The sequence below is a fragment of the Acomys russatus genome, chromosome 14 (assembly GCF_903995435.1).
Source record: "Acomys russatus chromosome 14, mAcoRus1.1, whole genome shotgun sequence".
Classification (NCBI taxonomy): Eukaryota; Metazoa; Chordata; class Mammalia; order Rodentia; family Muridae; genus Acomys; species Acomys russatus.
In genome coordinates this window covers 47,599,535-47,627,039 of record NC_067150.1, presented here as the reverse complement: position 1 = coordinate 47,627,039, position 27,505 = coordinate 47,599,535, and the positions used below count along the sequence as shown (strand labels likewise).

At 41.3% G+C, this 27,505-nt stretch overlaps 1 protein-coding gene across 6 annotated transcripts in view; it reads left to right on the top strand.

Annotated features, from left to right (window-relative positions):
- The first annotated feature begins 6,032 nt into the window (after positions 1-6,032).
- Positions 6,033-27,505, top strand: part of Peak1 (pseudopodium enriched atypical kinase 1) — a 213,995-nt gene continuing 192,522 nt past the window's right edge. For 4 of the 6 annotated variants that reach the window (XM_051156504.1, XM_051156497.1, XM_051156499.1 and 1 more), the window contains exon 1: positions 6,853-7,040. The gene's annotated coding sequence lies outside the window, so the exon portion shown is untranslated. Of the gene's footprint in view, positions 6,383-6,764; positions 6,829-6,852; positions 7,041-27,505 lie in introns of those variants that run through there. The other 2 variants (XM_051156500.1, XM_051156501.1) reach the window with 2 other exon arrangements.

Genomic DNA, 27,505 nt, shown 5'->3' with positions numbered 1-27,505 from the left:
ACCTCTTCTACTATGCTACATCGTAATGGAATAAAAACTACAATCTTCAATAGCAAAGGAAACTCCAGAAACTATATAAACACATGAAGACTGGATCGTACACTTTTGAATCATCAGCAGAACATTAAAGCAACTGGAAGAATTAAAAAAAAAAAAAAAATGGCTCAACCATTTTTTTTCCTCAGCCTTTTATAAGATGGCAGAACAGAAGTTGCAAACAGTTTAAGGCAGTGGTTCTTAACTTGTGGGTCATGACCCCTTTCACTGGGGTAACATATCACATATCCTGCACAGCAAATATTACATTACGATTCTTAACAGGAGCAAAACTAAAGTTATGAAGTAGCAATGAAATAATTTTATGGCTGGGGTCACCACAACATGAAGAACTGTATTAAAGGGCCCCAGCATTAGGAAGGTTCGGAACTACTGGTTTAAGGAGAGTTAGATTAGGACTGGCCTCTCTTCTGAAGGGACAAAGGAAAAGCTTCAGAACTTCACAAAGGTAGTGAGTGCACAGGGCAGTTAAAAGGACCAAGAAAAGCACTGCTGGACCCAGTTCCAGCTGTGGCTCCCCAGCTGGTCCAAACCCAGTTGCAGGCTCTGGTTAGACAGTGATCCCATCTTAACACTCTGTATGACCGAAGGGGTAGTGGTGGGGCAGCATCCTGAGAGGGAATCTACTGTTCAAAACTGAGTCACCTGGGAACCTGAGAACAGGGAGCAAATACAAGACAGGGAATCTGAACTTGCCATAGCCCCAGGATGGGAGGCATCCTTGGGAGGCAGCAGAGATCAGTTCTCATAATTATGAACATATGTCAGGTGTTTAATACGTAACGTAACACCACAAAGTGCTTACCAATGGGAGCATAATGATTTAGCCACACATTCTACAAACGTATGAATTATCTACTATATACTGGCCATTGTCCTTCATGCTGCACATAAATAGTAAAGTTACATATTAACTTCATTACAATCTTAGTGTCAATTAAACTCTATAAATATTAAATCAATGCCGATGAGGGACACTGTTGCAGGTATGACAGCAAACCTGGAGATGAACAGGATATAGTCTGTACAGCGTTCCCTAGGAGGACATTTCCTCTATATCATAACAACAACAAAAGCAAAGAGCAGGAACACTGGGTATTAAGTGCAACAATAAGGGCACAGAATACTCTGGAGGATCAACAGACAGAACATATATGGTTTGAGAGTAGAGACAAGGACTGGCATCAGAAGATATTTCTTGAAGGTGGGACGTAGGGCACAAGGGCAGAGCTTTGACAGGTGGGGACTGCCAGGAGGAGAGGACAACATGAGCAAAGGGAGAATGGCGGAGTAGAGTACAGAATCCCCCCGCCTGGACGTCATCCAGGCTCAAATGTACAGATAGCTGATGACAGACACAGTCATAGTCTGAGAAGCCTTAGTAGTTAGGAAATGAGTTGAACGTCTTCCTAAAGCAATTTTTTTTTCTTGAAACTATTCTATTAATTATAATTTGTAAAACAACTGAGATTAGTGATTTTTTTTCCCCCTTCTCACAAGAAATGCATGCAGACAGAAGGCAGAAAGTCAATGAACCTACCACTGTACTCTACATGGGCGTAAAAGAGATAAACGGCTGAATCCTGACAGCCGGCATAGCTGAAGCAGGCCTAGGGGTTACTGTCATTCATTAAGCTCCTGGCACCAGGGCTACACCAAGACCCCTTCCAAGAAGGAGTCACATTTAGTGGCGCAAACTGAAGCTCATGGAAGCTAACTGTTCAAGGTGATGAAGCCAGTAACATACAAAGACTAGCTGATGGATCTAGGCCTGTCTGCTTTCCAGTTTTCCCTCCTGTTCACTCACACACAGTACAAAGCAAACTAAAACAGTAGAACTGTGATGCATGGAACAATAAAGGAAACATTCAAAACAAGTTTTAGAATGGCTTAGAAATCAAGATCAAGAGATATCAAATTTAGGAATGCATCTTAATCCAGTTTGAACAGTGATTAGAACACATATCTCATTTAAGAACACCAAGCAAGCAAAAATTTAGCTTGAATCTATCAACTAGGAAGTGTGCTCCAAGGGACTATGGGTATTTGTATTTCCTGTACTTGAAGCTAGAACATGAATGACACATAGCAGTATTCAGTTCTTGGTGAAATAATGAAAAACCATGTAAAATAAATTCTCATTTGAGTACATATCAAAGTTCAGAAATAAAAGACAGCAAAGAAATAAATGTAAAATCATTTAAACTGCTAGACTTTCCCTTTAGCTCTTAACTACGAAGTAGAAAGGAAAACCACCACCACCAAGGTACCAAATAAAGCCGCATGTCATTAGTGTCAGCTTCACAGGACAGGGTAAACAAAAGGATGAAAAGAGACTTTTGCATTATGTAGCATCTCTGCAGGTGATCGAGTTTCAGTGAGATGGACTTCAGAATTTTGGCCTACTGTTTCAGTGTTGCAAGCTGTTCTGAGCAGGGTATGCAATGACTGCTCTATGGAAAAGAAAATGGATACCTAACCCCAATCCTCCAAAAATCATCAACAACTCCTCTAACATAGATGGCAAGTAGTGAAATGAAAATCTAAACTTTATTAACTTAAAGAGGTAACACTAGGTTTGCAAATGGTTTTTCTTTTCCTAATTTTGACACTAGGGACATATTTCAAAAAGCAACAAGGGCTTTAAGGGGGGAAATCCACTGGAAGAAGATAAGCTTTTCCACAGAAACACTTTTTAAGGAGGAGGAGGAGCAGGCTACACAGGCTTCTCTTCTCTATTTTTCACCAGCGTATCCAATAATTCTTCTTTGATGGGACCAATGAATAACTGTCACTTATCACAAACCATCTTCCTGATATGTACTTTCTAGATTGCTTTCTGCTCAACAGACAGTTTTTTAAGCTGCACAAGTCTTTCCACTGCAATTTGTCTTATTTCTATTACATTGTGTGTCTTCCATGGAATATCTTCAGGATCAATTTATTAAACTCCTTTGCTTTCCAATACTGTTCACAAAAGGCAATACTACTGTACCTCAACCAATATTATGACACTATTTTTCACACTTTCTCATTTAGTTTTACCATTCCTCCATATTTCAATTCCTAAAACTATAGTTAAATTTTCAGGGTAACTCATTTAACATATTTCATTAATGTAGAAGACGGTGAATACTTTCTTCCCAGTCAATTAATATCCACTTGGTGCGGTGTACACATTCCTAACCGTCTCTCTATAACCCTAGACAATATATTTCCTTGTCTTTTAAAACTTAACTACTGCAGCAATTTCATTGTCTTTCAAATACTGATTTTAGCATCTCAGAATTTGCTGTTGTTGTTGGGGCTGGGGCTGAAATGGAAGCCCTTTCATATGAGGCAAGTGCTCGACCATTCAGCTACATTCCTAGCCCATCAGACTGATTTATTATTTATTTTTGAGATAGGGTCTCACTGTGTACTTCTGGCTGGCCTGGAATTCACTATGTAAACAAGGCTAGCCTGAGAGCCATCTGCCTTTGTCTCCTGAGTGCTGGGATTAAAGGCTTATGCCACCATGGCTGGCCTGGCTGATTTCTGTTTGTTTGTTTGTTTGTTTGTTTCGGCTTTTCATGTCAGTGCTGGTGATCAAACCCCAAATCCAGAGTCTCATATATACACAGTAGGCAAGTGCTCTGCCACTTAGCTATACTCCTGGTCTAAGAATGTTCTTTTCCTTTTATTGAAAATAGATTTTTTTTACATAATTTGATTAGGTTCCCCTCCCCGCCTCCTCCTATATGAATTCACCCTCTTTCTATCTTTATTAGAAAACAAATAGGCATCTAAGAAATAATGAAATAAAATATAACTTAGCAGAATAACAAAACAAACAAGAGCCGAAGAAAAGGCACACGAACCTCATATAGATGCACAGACACACATTCATACGCACAGAAGAATGTCATACAAACCCCAAACTGCAAGCCATTAAAAAAAAAGAAAGAAAGAAAGAGAAAAAGAAAAAAGAAAGAAAGAAAGAAAGAGAAAAAAAAAATGCATTGAGCCTCCAAAGATTCCTTGAGTTTTTTGCTTTGTTTTGTTTTTTGTGATGGCCATCTACTGCTGGTCATGGGGCATACCTTAAGAAAGGTTTGTTTCCTCAGTGAAACTCGCTTGGAGAAAACTAATTTTTCATTTGCAAGTGGCTATAAGTTAGACACTGCTTGTGCAGAGGGGATGGGTGTGTGCGCCCACTTCTCCTTTCATCTCTAAGATCCCATCTGGTGCAGACTTGTGCATGTCCTATGCATGCAACTACGGTTTTTCTGAGCTCATATATGGGCCAGCACTCTTGTTTCCAGAAGGACCAAGAATGATTTGTTGTTGTTGTTGTTTTTGTTTTTCGAGGCAGTCTCTCTGTTAGCCTTGGCTGTCCTGGACTCTCTTTGTAGACCAGGGTGGCCTTGAACTCATAGCGATCCGCCTGCCTCTGCCTCCAAGTGCTGGGATTAAAGGCGTGCACCACCAACCCCTGGCTAATGATTTTTTAAAAAATGCCCACATTAAGGTTAAAATATTTTTATTTTCATATTTAGTTTAAAATATTTTCTACTGAAATATTTCTAAGTTAAAACTACGAAATCAGAAATACATGTACTTTAATAGTGGAAGACTGTAATTTTAGGTTCACCTAATAGCTATCCCAGGTTTTTAAAAAAGGTTGAGATTTCCACCTTTAATCTCAGACTGATTCCGCCAACAAACATACATGCATATACGCTGTTGCTTGACAAGAGAAGCCAAGGAATAAAAATAGTTACTTATTACCACTTCAGATACAGCTTGTTTTCTAAAAAGGCAGAATACAGGAAAAGCGAAAATGCTGTCTTATTCATCTTTTGTTCACTGTGAGACATTTTCTCCTTATTCAACACGTGAGCTGAACTAATCATCTTTTGCCACGCTTTAAATCTATAAATAGACCTTATTTTTAAATCAGTGACAAACTCAATTAAATTACAAAGGAGGGAGCGGCGGTGCACACCTATAATGCCAGAACCCTGGGAGGCAGAGGCAGGCAGATCGCTGTGAGTTCGAGGCCAGTCTGGTCTACAAATGGAGTCCAGGACAGCCAAGGTTACACAGAGAAACTCTGTCTCCAAAAACCAACCAACCAAGCAAACAAAAAAACTCCAAACGAACAAACACAATTACAAAGGAGAAAACACAATAAAATGTATCTTTCATAAACAACACATGAAAACAATATTAAGTGGAAGGTGTCCTTCTCAGGCATGGGGCAAATTCTTTACTCCTAAAGTAGCAGATCTAAGTATTTAACATTAATTACCTCTATTAAGGTAACATTAAATTTAAGTACTCTCTCCTTTTGCAAAAATGAAAATGCCCTGTAATTTATGTGAACCATTCTGTCCTCTAATAAACTACCTTAAAAGAGTGGGTAAAGAGTACCTGTTCCATGTCTAGGCAGAGCCCACACTACTAAACTCAGTTAAGACCAAACTTGGCTTGGGTACAAGGGCGGGCAACTCAAGAGTCACACAACAAAGTATGTAGTCTTGCAGAGAATTTTAACAAGGCGTTTTGAATTCTTTGGAGAAAGCTTTAATAAAATCTTACTGGGCAGAAAATTTCCTAAATACCCAGAGACAAAATAACATAAATTCTGATCGTGGCCTGGTGATTATCACAACTTGAGGGAATAACCGAACTTGTGACTTGAAAAACACAACCCCAAGGCTGTAGGAACTATCTCTGAGAATGGCACAAATGTGACACCTTTTCTGGTTCTCATCAACACGGGAAGTGGCTTGGACACCCCCCAAACATCATCCTACCCCACAGGAAGTGAGTTATATTTCCCCCTCCCCTCTGACAGCATGTCTCCCTTCCCCCCAACCGGAAGTGAGGCGCCCCCATTCAGTGGGCCTTAAACCAAGACAAACCAATAACAGCAGCAGCAAAAGAGGGATGATCTTCAAGGGGGAAGGCCATCTCGGCTGTGGCCACCCCCATTCTCGTCTTGCTTACTAACCTGCTGACGATAGGGGCAGGCAGGGGCCTGGGGACTAATGAAAGTCCCCTGTACAGAGGACAATTCCCTCAGCCCCTCGCAATCGCCTTCACTCTTCACCGTCGTCTCACAGCTTGACAGAAATTCCTCCGCAGTACTTTATTTTGGTGTCTTTTCTTATTCTTTAACCTAATCACTCAGTCACCTCCAGATAGGTAACTTCTCTTGTCGTGGTAATACTGAGGATTGTTCCGGTGAGGAGGGACGTGAAATACTATACCCGATACTTTCAGAAAAATGAAGGGATTATTTTGCCCAATGCGGCGAAGGACTACGTGACTACGCAAGGTGAGACTCACTTTCGCGAAGGTTCTTGGGAAATGTAGTTTTCTTTTTTCATTGCTAAGGCTGTTAAAAAAAATAGTGGGACTTAAATTGGTACTTTTTATATACTACAGTCTTTGAGAACAGTTATTTTGTACTTGATGACTAGCTGACATAGGTGACTCGTCCCCGAAGAGGTCCAAACCTGGGCTGTTGCTTTCCATTGGCATTTAATTGAACCCAAATTCCCCGTCACGTGGGCTCAAGAGCTCAGTCGCCCCGCCCTCTAGGTTTGGCTCCGCCCATCAGCCAATCAGGCCTTCTCTAGATCTTGTTCTCCGGAAATTGGCAGGCGGGGAGGCGTGGCCTCTTGTCAACTCCTCCCCATGGGGCCAGAGTGGAAAGCTCTGAGCCCGCGGAGGTTCGGTGCGCGCGGGCGCGCTCTCTCTCAAGAAGTGAAGCGGACAAGGGTGCGCGCGGCTGGGCGGCGTGCGGGGTTGGGAGGAGCAAGTCGACTGGTGGGCTGGGCGGACCGCGAGCGGCCGGGAGCGCGCTGTGGACTCCGCGGCCGCGAGTAGTTAGTTAGTTGTGTCAGTTGCTCGGTGGCGGCCGCTGTGATCACCAGAAAGGGGACGGGACAGGCGGCAATGGTGAACATCGCAGCGGCGTGTGCTCTCCTCAGGTAACGGGGGCAGGGTTGCCCACGTACCCTCGGGTCCCTTTTCCCACGCGCGCTGGCTTATGGGGCCAGGGTCGCCGCGAGGTGAGGACGCGGACCTAGGGGAATCTGGACTGGGCGGCGCCGCAGGGGCTCTGCAGCCTGGTCGTCCTGCCGGGCGCGGGCTGCAGCGACCCGGCCACCCACGCGCCCCGCGGGCGCCGCGAGCCCTCTCGTGCCCCCCGCCGCCGGCCCAGGCCTCGCTACCCTGGCTGTGATGGTCCCGGTAGCGCGGCGCCCCCCAGAGGAGGGAAAGTTGGAACCTGGCGATTGGGGACTTCCCGGGGCTGGGCTGCGAGGCTCCCGGGGAAAGTGAAGCCTCAGAGAAGCTGGACGCGGGAGGCCGGGGCAGGAAGGGCTTCTGCCAAGTCTGTACTGTCGTCCCGCTCCCAGACCCGGGAGGATCGGGCGCTCAGCCTTGCAGCAGCGTTCAGGACGGAACCAGTGGCTCTGTGCCTACTCACTTCACGCTCTGGCTGGTGAGCCTCTAACGCGCGCGGGCTTACTAGGTTGCATAGGGGTTTGGAATTTTGAGAGGTTGGGTTAGACAGGGTTTTTTTTTCCCCTTTCCATATACCCTTTGACTTAGGGTTCTTGGGAATTTCTTTTCCTCCTTCAAAGAGGATTTGCCATCTGAACTGGGTCCCCTTTTCGTCGCCCCCCCTCCCCCTTATACACCATCCGTTGGAGAGCTTGATTTCATTCTTGGGGTACATTAGCGACTGCTGAAAGCGATATTAAAGAGTAATCCCCCCAACGCCGCTCCCCCAGATCTTATTTATGCAGTCCGCTTTTTAAAGGACCCAAATTTAGGAATCAGAGCTGTGGAATGGAGTTATAGGAAGGCTGGCGTTAAAGGATAGAGATGAGTTAGAGGAAAACTATGACTTCATTTTTATTGACCTTACTATAGAAAACCCAGAACAGTTTTCTTTGCCTCTGTTGAATGTGGTAAGGTTACACTTTCAATTAAATACTTAGTGACTTACATAAAGGACTATTTTTAGGTCATTGGATGATGTACATGAGCAGCTTTTTCACCTGAATTGGAATTGCTTCGAGTCTAGTGTTTGGCTGCGTATCTGCCGAATTTTAGTATCTCCCCTTTACCTACCCTGGTAAATGAGGTGTTGTAGCCAAGAGAACACATATTGCTATCTGCAAAGTGGGGCGGGGGGGGGGGGGATGCCCAAACTTGAATTATCCACAAGGGTAAAACTTTCCGTGAGCAATCTTGGATACTCACTCCAGGATGGCTTCTTTTGTAATCTCAGAGCATTTTAGATCTTTCAATTCACTGACTACCCTAATTACTTTCCAAAGGGCCTGGTACTTCTTTAGTGACTTTTCCAGTAAATTATAATTGCAAGTGAGGTACATTTTCTTGGCTTCTGAGATAGGAGTTAATAGCCTTATCACAGAGATTAACAGTTAACAATGGAAGCAGAGTGCATACCACTGGGAGTGAGTTTTGGCAATGGCCACTTACAAACTATGTGAAAAAAACAAACATCCCCTTCCCATAGAGTCAGAGGGGAAGAAAAGCAAATATTTTATCATGTCTCTATTTTGGAGATAGTAACATGACTATGTTATGTGCGGGAAATGTCAGATTATTTTCTTCAAAGCTTTTTTATTTGTGGTCCTTGGCTCTCCCCCCTCTATTTAGGGAATGCCATTTGTGTTTGGCTGGTTTCCAGTGTTGTAAGAAGTGATTTGGTGAGAGGGAAAGATAAGCTTGTTTGAGTGGGTAGGGTACTGACTATTCGTTTTGTCTAGCAATAGTGCAGAGAAACTTCTACAGTAGTGTTTGTACCCCCATTAACATCCTGTCAGAGTTCATTTTGAAGAGTCTGTCCTGAGGCTCATAAAGAAATAATGCCACTTCATAACTGTTTTCTGATAGTCACATTAAAAAGTGTGTTCCTGAAATGCATTATATGCGTGTGCATATAAACATTTATCTTTGTACATTTATGGTAATGTAAATATTTAAATATGAGAGCTTAAAAACTTTTATTTGCTTATTTGCATACATGCGTTTTAACAGCTAACAGTGCCAACCATATTTGCCAAATAAGCATCAGCCATAAATTCAGGCTTTGGCACATTTCATGTAATAACTCTTCCGAATTGCTCCATGGTGAAGCATCATGAGATTAGCATTTGCTTCAGGAGAGAGATTTGTTGTTGTTTTGAACCGTAACGATGTGCTGTTTAAGGCGAACAGGTGCTGGGCCCTAGCTGTTGTGTTGTGACCTGCCAAATCACACTCTTTTGTTGGATGGGTTGTTAAAGCAGTTTAGGAACCATACTGTGGCCCCTGGCACAGCAAGTGTGAGTCTGAGGCTCCATATCACTTTTGCAAACCCCCAGTTTTCACTCTAAGAGGCAAGTGTGGCTGTGGCTTTTCTTTTTGTTTGTCTTTTACTGTGATTCCTATGGCCCCAATCTTTTCCTTATTAGAACTTCTGGTACAGGCTTCCTCCCTGCTGGCTGGTTTTCCTTGGAGAATTCGAGTATTCTAGTAACTTTCAGACCAAATTCACATTTGTTTGACAAAAGACAAGTATTTGACTGTCTTTTAAAGTGTCAGGCATGGTGGTAGGACCTGAATATAGAGTAATACTCTTTTTGCCAGGAGCTTGTACTTTAGGAGGAGAGTTAGTTGGTAACCAGTAATTAGAATATGATGTGATATATGGCAGGTGTGTGCACAGGTGTCTGTGAATGAAAGTACAGAGGAAGGCTTGTTGACTCAGACTTGGATTCTTGGTTGCGGGGGATGTTCTGGAATTGTAGTGAGTTATTCAAGTTAATCTTGAACAATATATGGATCAACTAAGTTCAGAAAGAGGAAACATATTCTATCCTAGAGCTATTGTGTTAAAAGAAAATAAATATAAGCCATATATATATATATATATATATGTATATGTATATGTATATGTATATGTATTTTTTTGTTTTTGTTTTTTGAGACAGAGTTTCTCTGTGTAACTTTGGCTGTCCTGGACTCGCTTTGTAGATCTGGCTGGTCTCAAACTCACAGTGATCCCTCTGCTGGGATTAAAGGCATGCGCCACCATGCCCATGATTTGAAATTTTAAGTAGCTGTGTTTTAAAAAGTAAAAATGGAGGTAAACATAAAGCAGTATACTAACATATTTAACATTTTCTTTTTCATACAAAGTCTTCAGAATCTGGTGGTATTTTTACACTTTAGCACTTTTCAATTAAGACTACCTATAGTCACACACACTCCCTTTCTGTAACATCCACAGCACAGCTTTAGAACAGGGGTAAGTGGAGTAAAAACCACTGATGGTAAACCAAGCTTAGGAATTTTAACTTCACCTTGAAGGCTGTGAAGTTTTAGTTGAAAAACAAAAACAAGGCTGGAAGAGACAAGTCTTTCAAAAGACTTGGGTTCGATTCTGGGCACCTACAGGGTGGCTCACAAACATCTGTAGCTCTAGTTCCAGGGGATCTAACACCCTCTTCTGGTGTTAGAGAGCACTGCAGGCAAAACACCTATACTCATAAGTAAGCAAACAAAACCAAAATAGCCCCCACCCCCATCCTGCAATACCATCAGAGCTGGCTTAGACCTGTCATTTTGACAGAAAAATGAAAGCTGCATTTTAGAGGGCACAATTAGAAGCAAGACTAGTGAAAAAACTATTCCTGGTGAGAACTGACATGGAGTGTAGAGGAGGAGGAGTGGGTGTAGGAGAGATTTAGGAAATATTATCAGTACATTGGACAAATAGGTTATAGAATAGAAAAAGACTGGCTCTGTGAGATGGTTTAGTGGGTAAAGGTACTTGCTGCCAACCCTGACAAGCCACTTTCATCCCTGAGATGTACATTGCAGGAGAGGACCCACCCCTACAAATTAACTTCTAACCTCCAAATGGGCACCATGACACCTTGTTTCTCTCCACAATAAAAGGGCAAGCGAATGAGTAAATAAATAAGTAGATGAAGACTGAAAATTAAGGATGATTCACATTTTTGTGTTGGGAACTTCTAAGTAGATAAGACCAATAGCTAAGGGGGAAAGTCAACCATCTATGCCAGGTAGACCAAGGATGAAAAAACAAAAACAAAACAAAGAAAAATCCGGAGAAACTGAGAGCGTTTATCAGGAAGCTGAGGCAGGAGAATATCTCAAGGACTAGGAGTGGTCAACCTGAGTCTTAGCAAGAAAAAAGGGCAAGTAAGATATGGTTTGAATGAAGTCTCTGAGACTTGGAGATTATGTTGTCTGAAAGTAGTTTAGAGCAGTTAGCTAAATTGTAATACACTGGGGAGGTTGGAGAGTTCAGGCCAGCTAAGAGTTTACTGGATTGAGAAGGATACAATGTTTTTCTTTGTGGTTTTTCTTGACTGGGATCTCAGGGAGCCCAGGCTGGCTTTTTACCGTTAACTGTTTTGCCAGAGCTGACCTTGAACTGCTGAATCTTCCTACCTTCGGGCAGCTTGGCTTGCTACATAGTGTTTATCCCCATTCTCATGCAAGTGCTGTGTTTTTAACCAAGGACTAGGAAAGAAATGATAAGGAAGCTACATACTGAAGATTTAAAGCAGTTTGCCTTAAAATGATTTTTTATACATTTGAGGGTGTCTTAGGCATGCTTATGTGGAGCTGGAAGGAATCAATGAAGAGTGACAAGAGTGGAAGAGGAGGAGAGGAGAGGATAGAGGAAGAACGGGGAGGAAGGCATGAGGGGAGGGGGGAAGGAAGCACGGATGTGAACATGAACATCCTGGGCACACGTAGAGATTGTGGCCTTGGGTGTTTTAGTTAAGATGTAATAAACACAAAGACCAAAAGCAGCTTGGGATGGAAAGGGTTTATTTGGCTTACACTTCCAAATCACTGCTCATCAATGAAGGAAGTCGGGACAGGAACTCAAATAGGGCAGAACCCGGGAGCCAGAACTGATGCAGAGGCCATGGAGGCGTGTTGCTTACTGGCTTGCTCCTCATGGCTTGCTCAGCCTGTTTGGGTTTTAGTTAATTCCAGACGTAGTCAAGTTGACAACTAAGAATAGCCATCACTAATGGGAACTATTACTTTTCACTGAGTAGAAGAAGAGGTAAAGATTGATGGGTAGCAGCGTAAGTAAGTTTGAACCTGATAGGGAGAGGGAAGGGAAAGACTTGATAGCATTGTCTTAATGTGATTTCAGTTAGCCACGACGAATGAAAGGGAGTTGGTAGACCTGCGCTTGACTAGAGTACGTGAGTTTGGAGTGACTTACAGGAGATGCTGGAGAGCAGAGAGGCAGACAATGTCCAGGGAACGGAAGAACAGTGAGAAGCTGTTAGAAGCTGGGTTTGGGTTTATTGACATGGCTGTTTGATTTTTCTCAGTTGTATTCAGAGTAATTATATCTGGAGAATCTATTCAGTATTCACAGGACCCTTTTCTTACCATGATGCTCCTTGTTTGTAAGATGAATACTGAGAGTTCAGACCTTACTGGCAAGTTTCAGAGCCCCGGTCATTACCAGCTGCTTTGTAGATAGGCATTTGGTAGAGATAACGGAGGGTAGTTAGGGAATTACGGATACCCAGAATTATGAAGAATCGTGGAGTCCATGATGGATCATAAGCAGATAACCTGGAAGGAGTGTCTGATTGGAGAAAAATGAAGGGCATGAAAGGATATAGGTACCATTATAAATCCCACCCCAGAAAACATAGAATACGCGTAAAGCTGAAGAGCCAGTGAAGAGGTGTTAAGAGTACCAGCTATCTGCTGTAAACTTTTGTTTGTGTGTTTGAAACAGGGTTTCTCTGTGTAGCCTTGGCTGTGTAGCCTGGACTCGCTTAATAGACCAGCCTGCCCTTGAACTCACAGCTGTCCGCCTTCCTCTGCTTCTCTGAGTGCTGGGATTAAAGGCTTGCACCACTGCACCTGGCTTGCTGTACACTTTAGGACTATAATCCTAAGTCTAACCCCACTGTGTCTTATGATCCTTCTGTGCTTGCCTTTGTCTATCCCGTAGATGAAGAAAGTGAGGATTAAAGAGGTTTAATAACTCATCCAACTCAAACTGTCAAGTAATGGAACTGGTATTCAAAGCCCCCACATTATTCCCAAACCATATTCTTCTGAAGTAAAGGGGTAATATTGAAAATATAACAGTGCATAGAAAGTAGAAGAAAAACATTGAGGTATTTAATTTGGAATTTCTGAGGTATATCATTATAACACATTTGAGGAGCGTTAAGTGTGTCCCAGGTACTGCCCTAGATACAAAGGGCATAATAGTGAACTAGACAGAAGTTGTCCTGGAGAGAAAATAAAGCAAGAAAGAGGGATACAGGGATGCCAAAGAGAGCCGGCTTTTACTTTTTTTCTTGAGAAAAGGTATTGATAGGTGATGTCAGCTGTCTTTGAGCTCATATCGATTCTCCTTCCTCAGCCTCCTGGCTGCTGGAACTAAGGGCATGCACTATCATGCCTGGTTTGAAAGCACATTTTAAATATTTAGTTAATCATCTAATTAATTAATTGTGTTTGTATTGTGTGTGATACATGATATACATATGAGAGTTAGTTCTCTCCTGCCATGTGAGTCTTAGGGACCGAACTTGGCTTGTCAGTCTTGGTGACAAACACCCTTTCCCCGACTGAGCCAACTCACCTGCTTGAGAGTAGGTTTTACTTCAGGGGGTTTGGTTTGACTACTATAGTGAAAGTCATCTAAGGAAGAGAGACTAGAAGCAAGACTAGCTAGGGGGTTTTCTTAAAAATTGTACTTAATGAACTCAGTGTGGTGGCACACACATTTAATCCCAGTACACTTGTAAGATAGAGGCAGGGGATTTCTGTGAGCTCCACTCCAGCTTGGTTAGTTCCAGGCCAGTCAGGGCTACATAGTGAGACCCTGCCTCAAAAACAAACAAAAATTTTAGTTAAGCTGGGACTTGGGGTATAGCTCAATAGTAGCATGTTTGCCTAGCATATTCAGGGTCCTGGGTTTGGGCTCTAGCACTGCTAAAAAAAGAATCTAATTAAGAGATTGTAGTGTCTTGTACCCGCCAGGGAATTAATGAAAAGTGATTAGAACTGGACTTTTTTCTTAGCTTTTTATTTTTAGAAAATTTTAGAACCATGGAGGAGTTGCACAAATCCCAGAGTTCCTTTATATCAATGTTTGCCAACCTTAGCACTACTGATATTTTGAACTGGATAATTCTTTATTGTGTGTGTTGCCTTGTATATTTAGGAGTTAAGTGGCATCTCAGATTTCTTTCTTCTTTTCTTTCTCCGTGTTTCTCTGTGTAGAGCTGGCTCTCCTGCATGCTCTGTAGACCAGTCTGGCCTTGTCAGAGGTCTGCCTATCTCTGCCTCCCGAGTGCTGGGATTAAAGTTGTACGACACCACTGCGGGGCACATCTCTGATTTCTTTCCAATAGATGTTAGTATCATCTTTCCAACTTGTCTCAGTCAGAAATATCTCTAGACTGTGCACAAAACTGTTTGCATTATGAACCACTGATGAGTAGTTATCACCACATTTCCTGTAAAGTTAACACGCTAAGCATTGGAGTAGCTTATCAAGCTGTTGACGTTGGTGTGGTGCCTCAACTTTTTTGTTTTTTGTTTTTGTTTTTTTGTTTTTTGCATTCTGTTTACAACATTCCTCTTTGTGTTGCTGTCAGTTCTCTATCTCTTTGGTTGTGTGGCAGTTTCTTGGTCTTTTGTGACCTTGGTCCTATTAAAGAATACAGGTCAGGGGGCTAAGGAGGCGGCACAGTTGGTAAAAATGCTTGTGTAAGTGTGAGGACCTGAGTTTGAATCTCTAGAACGCACATAAAAATAAAAGGCAGGCATATGAGGTATGCATGCAGCTCTGTAACCTCAGCAGAGAGAGAGAGAGTGGAGGGGGGCGGTGCAAAGGCAGACAGAGACTCCTGGAGCTCATTGGTGAGTCAGTCAGTTACCTCGGCTGATGAGCTCCAGGTTCAGTGAGAGACTTTGTCTGAAAAAAACAAGATGTCACCTTTGAAGAATTGTCTGAGCAGATTATTTTTCCTGGTTTTTCAATTGGATTACTCCTTTTCTAGTTTCTAAGTTTTTCTTGTCTACTTTGGATAAAAGTTCTTTCTCAGAAGCTATGTCTTATTAATGTTTTTTCCCTTAGAGTATTGCTTGTCTTGTCTTGATAATGTATTTTACATAGCAGTAGATTTAGTTTCAGTGTTTAACTCTTCAGTTACTCCTTTCATAGCCTCTGCTTTTACTGTCTTCTGTATGAAAGCATAGTTTATTATCATTTTAAAAAAGTAAGTGGAGAAGCACTGGAGGAAGACAACTTGGTGCACCTGTATATACACACACACACAGAGTACTCGTCAGGCATTTGAAAAGATTTTCTATAATTTAGGATTGCTTTGTGTTTTTTCTTTTTATATTTTATTACATTTTAATTGATTTTGTGTGTGTATGCAATGACATGTGCCACAGCGTGCATGTGGAAGTCAGAGGAAAACGTTTTATTTTTCTTTTTTAGATTTATTTTATATGTGTGTTTTTCCTACATACATGTATTATGTACCATGTACGTGTCTGGCCAGAAGAAGGCACCGGGAACTGGAGTTGTTGTGAGCCACCGTGTGGCCACTGGGAATTGAACATGGGTTCTCTGCAAGTGTTCTAAACCACGGAGCTCTCTCTCCAGCCCTAGAGTTCAACTTTTGAGAGTTGCTTCTCTCCTCCTACCAGGCGGGATCCTGGCATTCAGCTGAAGTTATAGGGCCTGACTTGCAAGTGCTTTTACCTGATGAGGCAGCTGGCCCTGAATTTGATACCCTCTAACATACTTAGACTGGTAATTAATTAATTAGTCAATTAGTTTATGACAGAAACTCACTAGCTCCCTGGGAGGCCTGGTACTCACTATGTAGACGAGGCTAGCCTCAAACTCACAGAGCTTTGCCTCTGCCTCCCAATCGTTCGGATTCAAGGCTTCACCATTAGACTGGAAACTTGCCACTGTCTCATTTCTGCCCATGGATTCTAAGATTCATCCATCAGTAGATCTTGCTTGTAATAGTTACTGTTGTGTTTTGAAGATACTTTTGTGTTTCTCTGATTTTTTTCCACATTTATTTATTACTCTTAAATACTTTTGTTTATTTTATGTGTGTAGGTATTTTGTCTGTATGTATATGTCTGTGCATCATGAACTTGCCTGGTGCCTGCAGAGGCCAGAAGAGGGTATTGGATCCCTGGGACTGGAGTATAGACAGTTATGAGCTACCATGTGGGTGCTGGGAATTAAGCCTGGGCCCTCTGGAGGAGCAGCCCGAGATCTCGCCAGCCTATCATTGTTTGAACATTTATTAACTTGGATTTTGTAAGGAGGTTTGTCCATCTGTCTCTAATCGTGCACATTAGCTTAAGCTCATGAGTATTTTATCCTTACAGTTACGATGTAATGACAGCATTATTCCAAATTACTCTGGCTTGGCCATCGGGAGCTCTGTTAGCTTGACCTCGTGTCCGCTGATGTTCCTATCATTTGTGAGTGTGTGAGTGCCCATTCTCATCTTGTTTATTCTTCTCTAGCCCTGGAATCAGTCAACTGTTCAGTGAGCCCTAGTTCTTTTTATTGGAGAATGGTATTTTGAAGTTGCTGTACTGTAATGCTTCTAGGCAGAGGTAGGAAATACACATAATATCTCATGTGTCTGTTTTTATTCCTGTATATAAAAACTTGCATGTGTTCATAGTGATTCTATTCTAACCTGGTGTGTGGGGTGCAAAAGGTTTGCTGATGAATTTGGATAAAGAGGGTGAAAAGGGGGAGGGGGTCAGGAATTAACTCAAGATTTTTTTTTTCCTAGGCACCTAGAAGGATGGAATTGAATATGGTGCAGAGCAGAACAAAAGGAGCTTTCCATGGAGAGCCCAGAAATTCTGTTGCAGATTATTAAGGGTTTTGTTGGTTGTTGTTGTTGTTGTTGTTGTTGTTGTCTTTGTTGTTGTTGTTTTCATACAAGGTCTTATCATGTACCCTCGGCTGCCTGGAACTCCTGTGTAGACCAGGCTGGCTTCCTACTCCTAAAGATCTGCCTGTGTCTGCCTTCTGAGTCCTGGGATAAAAGGCATGCATTGCCACACACTGGTAAGTGCTTGGAATCCTTAGTAGACGCCACATCAGAGAGAGAAGTTCAGCAGTTGAACTTAATTTACCAAGCTAGAGTTCTCAGTAGACTGTTCCAGGCCAGGCATACTTTGAATTCTCAATGTAGACATTAGCTCACCTGAGATATGTGTAGCTAAAGAAGAGAAGAGACTCAAAGACTTGCCAATGGATTGTTCCAGTCGGAGAGGTGAGGAGGGGCCATTTGTCTGCATATAGCTATAGGATGAGTGCCATATCCATCATTAGTAAATACTTACTCAGTACTTAATATCTTCAAGATACTTAGGTGTGCTTGGGTGAACATTGCTCCCCCTCCCTCTGTAGTTTACAACCTAGGGTAAGATAGACTATAGATTTACAAAGAGAAGAGCAATAGGAGGGAAATACCAGATAATCATATAGACGTTAAGTACTGCTAGAGCTTGGTAGAGAAAGGCACAGAAGAAACAGTACTCAGGAGACAGAAACAGGTGGGCAACTGTGAGTTTGAGGCCATTCTGGTTTACATAGTGAGTTCTAGGTCAGCCAGGGCTACACAGTGAGGCTCTATCTTAAGAAGGGGATTGGGGAGGAAAGAGACAAAGAAAGGATGAACTCAAGCTCCATTTAAATATTTGTGTAAACATTTCTCAGTTCAGAAATATACCAAGGTTTCATGTACACACTAGTAATTATCAGCCAGCCTAAAGTTGGATGTTTTGACTTTAGCTTTTTAGGGTCTTCCCTCATTTCTCATTTCTGTTATAAGGTCTTTGGTTTGATAACTGTACCCATGTTCAGAGGCTTCCAATTAAGACTCATAGTGCTGTGTTGGCTAGGAGTGTTTCTGTTGCATTTGACTTTTGTTTTATGTTTTCATGTGTATGAGCATCTTGCTTGTGTTTATCTTTGTGACCCTCATGTGTGCTTGGTGCTGGAGGAGGCTAGAAGAGGATGTCGGATTCTCTGGAACAGGAGTTACAGACAGTTGTGAATTGCCATGCAGGCTCTGGGAATCAAACCTGAGTTCTCTGGAAGAGCAGCATGTGCTCTTGATTTCTGCGCCAACTCTCTGGCCCTGCACTTGACTGTAACTTTTGGATCTCTGTCACCTTTCCTTTTTTCTTTTTCTTTTCTTTTCTTTTTCTTTGTTTTTTGTTTTTTGTTTTGAGACAAGGTTTCTTTGTGTAGCCTTGGCTGTCCTAGACTTGCTTTGTAGACCAGGCTGGCCTCGAACTCACAGCGATCCGCTTGCCTCTGCCTTAGGCAGGGCTTGGGATTAAAGGTGTGTGCCACCACACCTAGCCTCTGTCACCTTTTCACAATAAGATTTGACATAAGACAAGATACAATAAATATTTCCACATAAATATCAATCATCTTCTGGATATGCTTATTTATTAAAGTGGATGCTTTAATATCTAACATCCAATATCTGGATCAGCTTTAGTATTATTTAGTTATTAAATATTTAACATTAAATAATAATTAATAGTATTAATACTTCATAATATTAACAATCTGGATATGCTTACTTATTTAAAAAATTTCAACTTCTTTTACAGATGGTCTTAGCCACATTTATCATTTGGTTATTAAAGTCAAATGTAAAATACAAATTTATAAATGTAAAAGTAATTCAAACATGCAGCCTAGTAAACTGAGGTTTTAGTAAAACATCTCTCACTTTCTAGTAAAAATAGGTAGACACGCATTGATAGCGTGTATTGCCTGAAGCAGGGCAATACATACCTATCCAGTAATTATTTAGGTGCCTGTCCTCTTCAGGAACTATAAGAAAACGAGAGATTTAAGCACTTTGTAGGACAGGGGCAGGTAATCACAGGACTGCAGTCTTAGTTCTACTACTGAATGCTTGGCAAAGCTGTTACTCATTTTTATATCCCACTTTGTTGGATTTATTAGTTGTGAGAAACCTAAGCATGCTTCCGTGCTGACTGGAATGAACTCTGTGAAGTGCAGACTGTTAACTCAGTCCCTAGCCCTTAGATAAAGGCTTGCTGGATGAAGGGATCTTGTAAGATACTTGAAGATTTAATTAGCTTGTTTGAGAAAATATAAGATACTAAAAACTTCAGTTGTCCAAGTCAGACTTAGGTCAAAATAAAATAAATCTGCGTGGTAACTCCCTCACGTTAGGCTCTGTATAAACACAAATACTATCTTTCAAGTAGCTCATAAATCAACCCTCTAGGAGGAATAAAGGATTCTAATTTCAGAAGTCACACTGTCTGGATTTGAACCCATGGTTCAGCTATTTGCTAACAGCGTGATTTTAACTTAGTTTCCTAACAGTGCCTCAGCCTCATTTGTAAGATGGTGGCAATGTTCACACTTATGTTATGGGGGTTGTGGATGACATTAACATATGTCACGCAGAGAAACAAAGACTTCAAATATAAATCAGATCAACTGTTACTCTAAAATGCTGAGACTAGTATCTTAAAAGCTTTTAGCTTTCTAGAAAATCACATGTGCTAAGTGTTAGTTGAAGAAAAGAAACCCCATTTGTGTACCAGAAGAAAACACTGACAGGAGCTATCAGGGAACAGTTATAGTGATGTGGCAGAATTATGGGTGATAGCTATTTTAGTGCTTTTTGTTTGTTTGCTTGTTTGGTTTTTTTTTGTTGTTGTTGTTTGTTTTTGGTTTTTTTGAGCCAGGGTTTCTCTGTATAACAAGAACCCTGGTTGTCTTGGATTCTCTTTGTAGACCAGGCTGGCCTGGAACCCACAGAGATCCACCTGCCACTGCCTCCCGAGTGCTGGGATTACAGGTGTGCACCACCATGCTTCTCTGCCCATCTCTATTTTAGTTTTTGTTCTTGCCATTTCCCCCTCTCATTTGCTTAGCAGGTTGTTACTAAATGCTTACTTAGGCTCTGGTGGACACGCTACTCTCTGAGTCCTCTGAAAGCATAGTGTGTAGGTTACAAGATGGATGAATTTTGGGCCCAGATTGCCTGGAGTTGATTCTCACATCTGCCATTTATAAGCCTTGGGAAAGTCATTTTCTGTGTCCTGATTCTTCTGCGGCAGCTACTCAGGGGCAGAGGGGATTTTTAATGAGCTAATGCTGGGAGCCTAGTCAGTATCACATAGTGTAGTATAAAACATGCTATGAGTATATTTAGAAACAAATGATACTTTGTAGTTTTCCAGTATATTTATTTACATTTTTATCCACATCTGGTTGGCTGTAGCATTTTTTCCTTGTTTAAAGTCAGGGCTTCTGCTTTAATATATATCAAAGTAGATTTGGTTGCTTTCTAACAAAGGAAGAACAATGATACAACTCTTAAATGGTGTAACAGTGGGCATCTGAAAAGATGAAAATCTTCCCTCCTCAGGCTGGAGAGATGGCTCAGAGGTTAAGAGCACTGGCTGCTCTTCAGGAGGCCCTGGGTTGAGTTCCCAGTACCCACATGGTGGCTCACAACCATCTATGTGATCTGATGTCCCCTTCTGGCTTGAAGGTGTACATGCAGGCAGAGCATTGTATAAATAATAAGTAAATAAATAAATCTTTAAAAATAATCTGCCCTCCTCACAGGTGTGGTGCAGTACTTGGGACTTTATTTGGATAGGCAATAGGTGGAATTGTGGAAGTTTGTGTGAGGGAATACTTAAGCTACTGGTGAAACAGTAGAAAGTGTTTTGCTAATGCTTCGCGTTTTTTTGTTTTTTTGTTTTTTTTGTTTTTGTTGTTGTTTTTGTTTTTTTAAATCTCTACCTTTTGGGGACAGTGATAACCACAGTAGTAACTCTACAACGAAATATTTCAAGAAAACTCCTGGATTATAAGTGAACTATTCATCTTGGAGTTAAGAGAGCTTGTTGGTTTTCAGATTGCACAGGGACATTAGTGTGTTGAGTGATGAGAGGGAGAGAGGAGAAAGCTGTCGTTTGATAACCTTTCCTGATCCACCCCGTGTAAGAACACATTTAAGTCGCTCCTTTTATGCTCCTTTCCATACAAATGAAGCTTGTGGAATGCTAGCATCTGTGAATCTCCAAACCACATCAGTAGCAGCACAGAAATAGTCTATAAATACAGTAATGCCTAATTTAAAGAGTTGAACTTTTGGATTCTTTCATTTTATCTTATGTATTTTTAAATGAAACACATGTAAGAAGACTTTGACTTGTAGTTCTTTCCTCTAGTTCTGTGTTCCAAATGTCTAGCAAAGAATCGTGTCACTGGGGAAAAGCCATGTTTTATATTCTTTTGCAAAAGGCAAGACAGGGTTTTACAAAGGACTGAATGCTAATCCTCTCTTATCTCCTCTGGGCCTGCACCTCTTCTGGGTCTGCGTGGTCTGTATTTTTATGGACTTGCTATCTTATTAAGCCAGACAAGTCCTGCTGTACATAAAGACTTCCCTCTAATTCTCTACATCTTTTTCAGCTGAAGATCTGAAGTGTAGTTTGACATTACATATTAAACCACACATATAAAAATAGATTATTAGAATTATTATTTTTGTTGCTGTTTTGTTTTTTTCAAGACATAGTTTCTCTTGAAACCCTACTTACTGTAGCCCTGGCTGTCCTGTAACTCACCCTGTAGACCAGGCTGGCCTCAAACTCATAAATCCACCTGCCTTTGCCTTCCTTCCCAGCGCTGGGATTAAAGACATGAGCTGCTGCCACCACCATCACCCAGCATATTAATAGCTTTTAAAAAGCCAGCTGTGGTCTCATCACTCAAGAGGCTGAGACCGGTTAATCTCTAAGGGTTCCATGTCAACCTAGTCTACATATTGAATGAAACTCCGTCTCAGGGGGAAAAAAAAGCTCTTTGAAAATTTTATTTCTATTTGTAATTATGGGTGTATGTTGTGGGGGGGGAGATCATATGTGCACATGAATGTATTTGTTCACCGAGGCCAGAAGAAGGTGTCAGATCTCCTAGAGCTATAGTTACAAGGGGTTGCGAGCTTCGTAGTGCTGTTGCTGGGAACTGAACTTGGGCCTTCTGCAAGAACAATGTATGCTCTTAGCTGCTGAGCCATCTTTTCAGCACCTCCTACCCCAACTAATAGCTTTTAAAATAGGAAAAATTATTGCTGTAGGAAAAAAAAAAGTCTAAAGTAGAGCATAGAGTAAAAGAAACTCTGTCCTTCCATCTAGAGATAATTAATGCTCATAATTTGGTGTATATATACATTTCAAAATATCTACTTGATATTATACTAAGTAAAGTAGGAATATGGTTTATGTCAGTGACAATCAGTAGAATGAGCTAGCCACCCAGTGACAATCAGTAGAATGAGCTAGCCACCCAGTGACAATTAGTAGAATGAGCTAGCCACCCAGTGACAATCAGTAGAATGAGCTAGCCACCCAGTGACAATCAGTAGAATGAGCTAGCCACCCAGTGACAGGCATGTGGGAGATGGAGTGTTTTAGGATATACAAACCCATGCTTAGTTGAGGGAATTCTTTTCATTTAGAAAAATTGCTATTTTTCTTTTTATTCTTTCATACTGTTAAACTACACTTTATAAGCTAAATGAATATTTGAAGTAGCTCCTCCTTTTAATAACTGATAAACCTTTTTTTCCTGATAATATATCATTTAAAAAATCTCACTTCTCTGATGTTCAGAACTGACAATCAGAGAGGACCTATTAGTAGTGTAGAGAGTTTCAAAATATATGTCTCAGATCTCTTGGCAGTGTTGTCTAGTAGAATCAGTATCAGCCAGATAGGTAATTTTTAGTTTCTAGAGCTCACATTTGAATAGTACAAGTAGATGAAACAAATCTTTGTGATGTATTTTAATTGAATAAAATTTTTTTCCTTACTACAATTTTAATTTTTCTTTTTGTCTTCAAATTTCGTGGTATAAATTTATTTTTTTGTGGTATATTTTTTAAGTACAGCCCATCTCAGTTCAGACCAACTGCATTTTAAGTGCTCAGCCACATTTGGGTACTGTTAGCACAGTTCTAGAACGAATAATTTCGCCCATAATATGCAATAAACCATCACTTCACAGGGACTCTGGAGGGTTATATGAGAATAAAACAGCAAAACCAAGTTGCCCTGTGGATGCTGAAATGCTCATTTTTGTGCCTCATGAGAGTTGTTTTTAAAGCTTTGTCTCGATAAAATTTTATATTTGCATATTTGTAGACCATCATGTCACACATCTGTGTTAAAGTTGGAGTTGTCTAAAAGCCAATTGGAAGTTCTACTTAAAATTCTCAGAATGTTCTCTAAGAAGAATTCCATCTTCTGGGAATTCACATAATTAAGAGTTTGCAAGTGCACCTGTAGTTGATACCTGAGGAAAACAAGTGCTCTGGCTCCATCTTTGGAGGGGATGCCCTCATGGAGTAAGTAAGTGCATAATGCACATAGTACACCTGCTTTACAGTTCTGTGTGCATACACATAATAATCTATTAATTATAAGAGTGACAACCAGGGCTGGGATGTAGATCAGATGGGACAGTCCTTGCTAAGCATGAGCTCTTGCATTGTACATGCCTGTGATCTCAACACTCATAAGGGGGAGGCCACACCAGAAGTTCAGGATCATGCTGTGCTACAAGGAGACCAGGGCTCAAAAAGCAACAATTAAAGTAATTCTCTCTTTTAAAAAATGAATTAGGTGATATTGGAGAGATGGCTCAGCAGTTAAGAGCACTGGCTGCTCTTTTAGAGGACCAGGGTTCAATTTCCACCACCCATATGGTGGTTCATAATCATCTCTGACTCCAGTTTCAGGGGCTCCAACCCCCTCTTCTGGCACCAGGCATGCGCAAGATACGCAGACATTCATGTAGGCAAAATACCCACACATCTAAAAAAACAACAGCAACAACAAAATCCCAACTTGCTCCCCCCCCCCCAAATAAATCTGAAAAAAAAAATTTAAGTGAATTGGATAGTATGAAAAATTTGTTAGCTGTTCATTGTATTTTTTAATGGAAAAGTAATTTTTTAAAAAATCGATTTTCTCACCTTAGATATAGCCTTGCTGTGTAGCCCAGGTTGCCTTGCAATTTGTGCAAACTGCCCTGGGTTTTGCAAGTGCTGGAATCACAGGCATGCATCACCATGCCCAGCAACAGAAGACTGTTCAACAAGTTTTGCTTTTAATTCGTGGCATGAAAAAAGAAACTTACAGCATTAATAAACTGCATTTTGTTCTATTTGAGATAAACCTGTCTTTTTTTGGTTATCAGGACGTGCTTCACCAAAATAAGGACATTAGATCCACATTGAATTCAGAAGCTGAGTATGGCTAGGTCTGGCGTCACAAACCTGCAATTCCAGCTACTTGAGCTCCTGAGTGAGGCAGGAGGATTGTGAGTTCAGGGCCTGGGCTATGAAGTAACTTGCTTTGACAGTACTTCTTAGGACCAGGAAGTGACTCAGTTGGTAAAAGCACTTTCTGCGAAAGCATGAGGACCTGAGTTTGAATTCTCATTTACCATGTAAAAGCCAAACGGCCATGCACAGCCCTAGTGCTGGGGTTCAGGGGAAGGAGTGGAGACAGGAGAATTGCTGGGACTTGTTGGCCAACCATTCTAGCTGAAAATAGCAAGTAGTGAGTGACTTTGTCTCAAGGGAGTAAGGTACAGAGTGAAAGAGCAGGACACCTGTCATCCTTCTCTGGCCTCTGCACTCACACACATGCACACACCCTGCCTACAGTATGTTTATTTAAAATATAGCTAGCGCGTAAACATCTCCACTGCTGTTAGAAAATACAATCTTTTTGTTGGAATTGTGCAATGGGCTTGACTGCTTTCTTCTACAGTCAATCTTTATCAATGTAAAAATCCACAGAGTTTAAGAGGCACACACAAGCCCATTGGAGTACTTGGAATATAATTCTGGTCTTCAGAAAAGACCATGTAAGAGTTGGCTTTCTTATTTCTATTATGATGGGAGAAGCATGGTCTTCTTCCTCTGAGAGTTATTCGGTGCTTCAGAAATGCTTCACAGTAAAACAACAGCATAATGCAGAGCGAATAATAATACCCACCCAAGCCATCATTTGAAAATGTTCATGAAAACATTAGCTTTTTCTAGCATCAGCTCAGGGTTTATAACTGCCTACTCACTGAGTCATCTGCTGCTATTGAAAATTCGGATATTTCTCATTTGTTAGTTTTTTTTCTTTTCTTTTTTAATAAAGTGGCTTGCTTTTATCTGTTTCAAATGAAGTGAGCCTCATAAAACAGTGTCATTGTGTCTGATTCAGAAAGCAGAGAGATGAATGCTAGGATTAGCTTGTTTTCTTTTTAGTCAGTCTAAGGCCTCCCCCATATAGCGTGAATCTTCCCACCCCAATTAATCCAATCTAGACTCTACAGGCATGACCAGAGCTTTGTTTCCCTGAGAAACAGAACTGCAAGAATGAATATCTATCTTCTATCTATCTAGCTGACTGACTGTCTGTCTGTCTGTCTGTCTATCCATCCATACATCCATCCTCCCACACACCCGTCTGTCTGTATGTATGTACCTTTCTTTCTATCTATCTATCTATCTATCTATCTATCTATCTATCTATCTATCTATAACTTAGTAGAGTGGCTTACACGGTGTGGCCTTACCATTCCAACATCAGCTGTCTCTTATATCCAAGAATCTAATGCTTGTTCAGCCCACAAGTTGGATGTCTCAGCTGGTCTTCAGTATATGCCAGCATCCTGAAGAAGTAGGCTCTAATGCCGGTGAGGGAATGAACTTGCCACTGAGAGTGAGGGCAAACAATCAAAGAACAAGACCTTCTTTTATATAGGCTGCTACCAGACAGTCTGGTGGGTCTTTCCACTTCAAATGATCCAATCAAGAAAAGTCTCTCACAAGTATACCTGGCAGCTTTGGGTTTAGTTAATTCCAGATGCAGTCAAGTTGACAACTAAGAGCAGCCATCACACAGTGATGCAGCTTGACAGTGCATTAGTAGTGGCTTGTTTTTTAAGAATATTATTGTGATTGTTAATCTATAAAGCACACTTATCGTAAGTGAGTTGTAGAGTATGTATCTTTGTCTATAGTGTTCAGCCTACTTCCAGTGACTACCTCATTTCAGGATTTTTTTTCCTGACTTGTTTTTAGGAACTGTTAGAGCTTCTGAGTTCATGCCTCTTGTTCAAAGGTGTTTGTTTTTCATCATTTTGAATAGTAGGGTGGATTACATAGCTCAGCTTGTAGAGTGTTTACCTATCAGAAGAGCTGGGTTTCCAGCACACAGAAGTTCAAGGTTATCCCTTGCCTACATAGCAAGTTCAAGACCAGCCTGAGATACTTGAAGCAGTCTTTAAAAAGAAAATGGTGCTGGTATATAGCTACATTTTTAGTAACTATTGTTAATTGAGTGATATGTGAACAGCCCCACACAGAGAGTGAGATCTTTAATGCACAGATCTTGTTTAGAGCCAAGAGACTATGTTCCTATTTTTATGTAAAGGTGTATTGATTTTATGTAGTCCCATGTCAACAGCCCAGGGCTGGGTGACCTCACAGCAGTGTAACTTGTTGCCCCAGTTACCAAGAGGATTTCTACTACTCAGCTTAGCCAAGGACACAGAGAGAAGTGATGAAGGAGTCTTCTGAGCCTGTGAGGCTGAAGATCCAGGGTCTATTCAGAACCCTGTGACATTAAACTGAAATCTTGGTATGGCACGGAAACCATCAGAGTCCTAGTCAACAAAAACTACAACAATTACCTCCTCTCCCTCCCCCCCCCTTTCCTCTCTTCTTCTCTCTCCTCTTCTTCCTCCTTCCCCCTCGACACAGGGTCTCATGATGTAGCTCTGTCTGGTCTGGAACTTGCTATGCTATATAGACCAGGCTGGCCTCAAATCCACAGAAATCCATTTGCTTTTGCTTCTGAGGTGCTGGGAATGAAAGGTCTGTGCTACCATATCCAGTCCTTGCAGACATTTTGAGCTTATTCTTACAGAGGCAAAATTCCTTTTGGCTGTAGCATCTTGGAAGAAATTGCTGGAATTTACCTGTCTTGTGTCAGGGAAAGCTGAGAGGCAGTCTTTGGCCTGTTTAAGAATTTTGGATCTGCAGTGAAGTAACTTCCTTGTTGGAATCTTGGCACTGCCTTGTCTTTATGTGTGGTCTTGAGCAAGTTGCTTATCTGTGTCTTAGCTACCTGATCTGTAAAATGGAACTAACTCAGTACTTAATTAACAGAGCTATTTTTGGACTAGGATAGGCAAAGGGCTTAGGACATGTGTGATACAATTGCTCAATAAATATTAACATTTATTGGACAC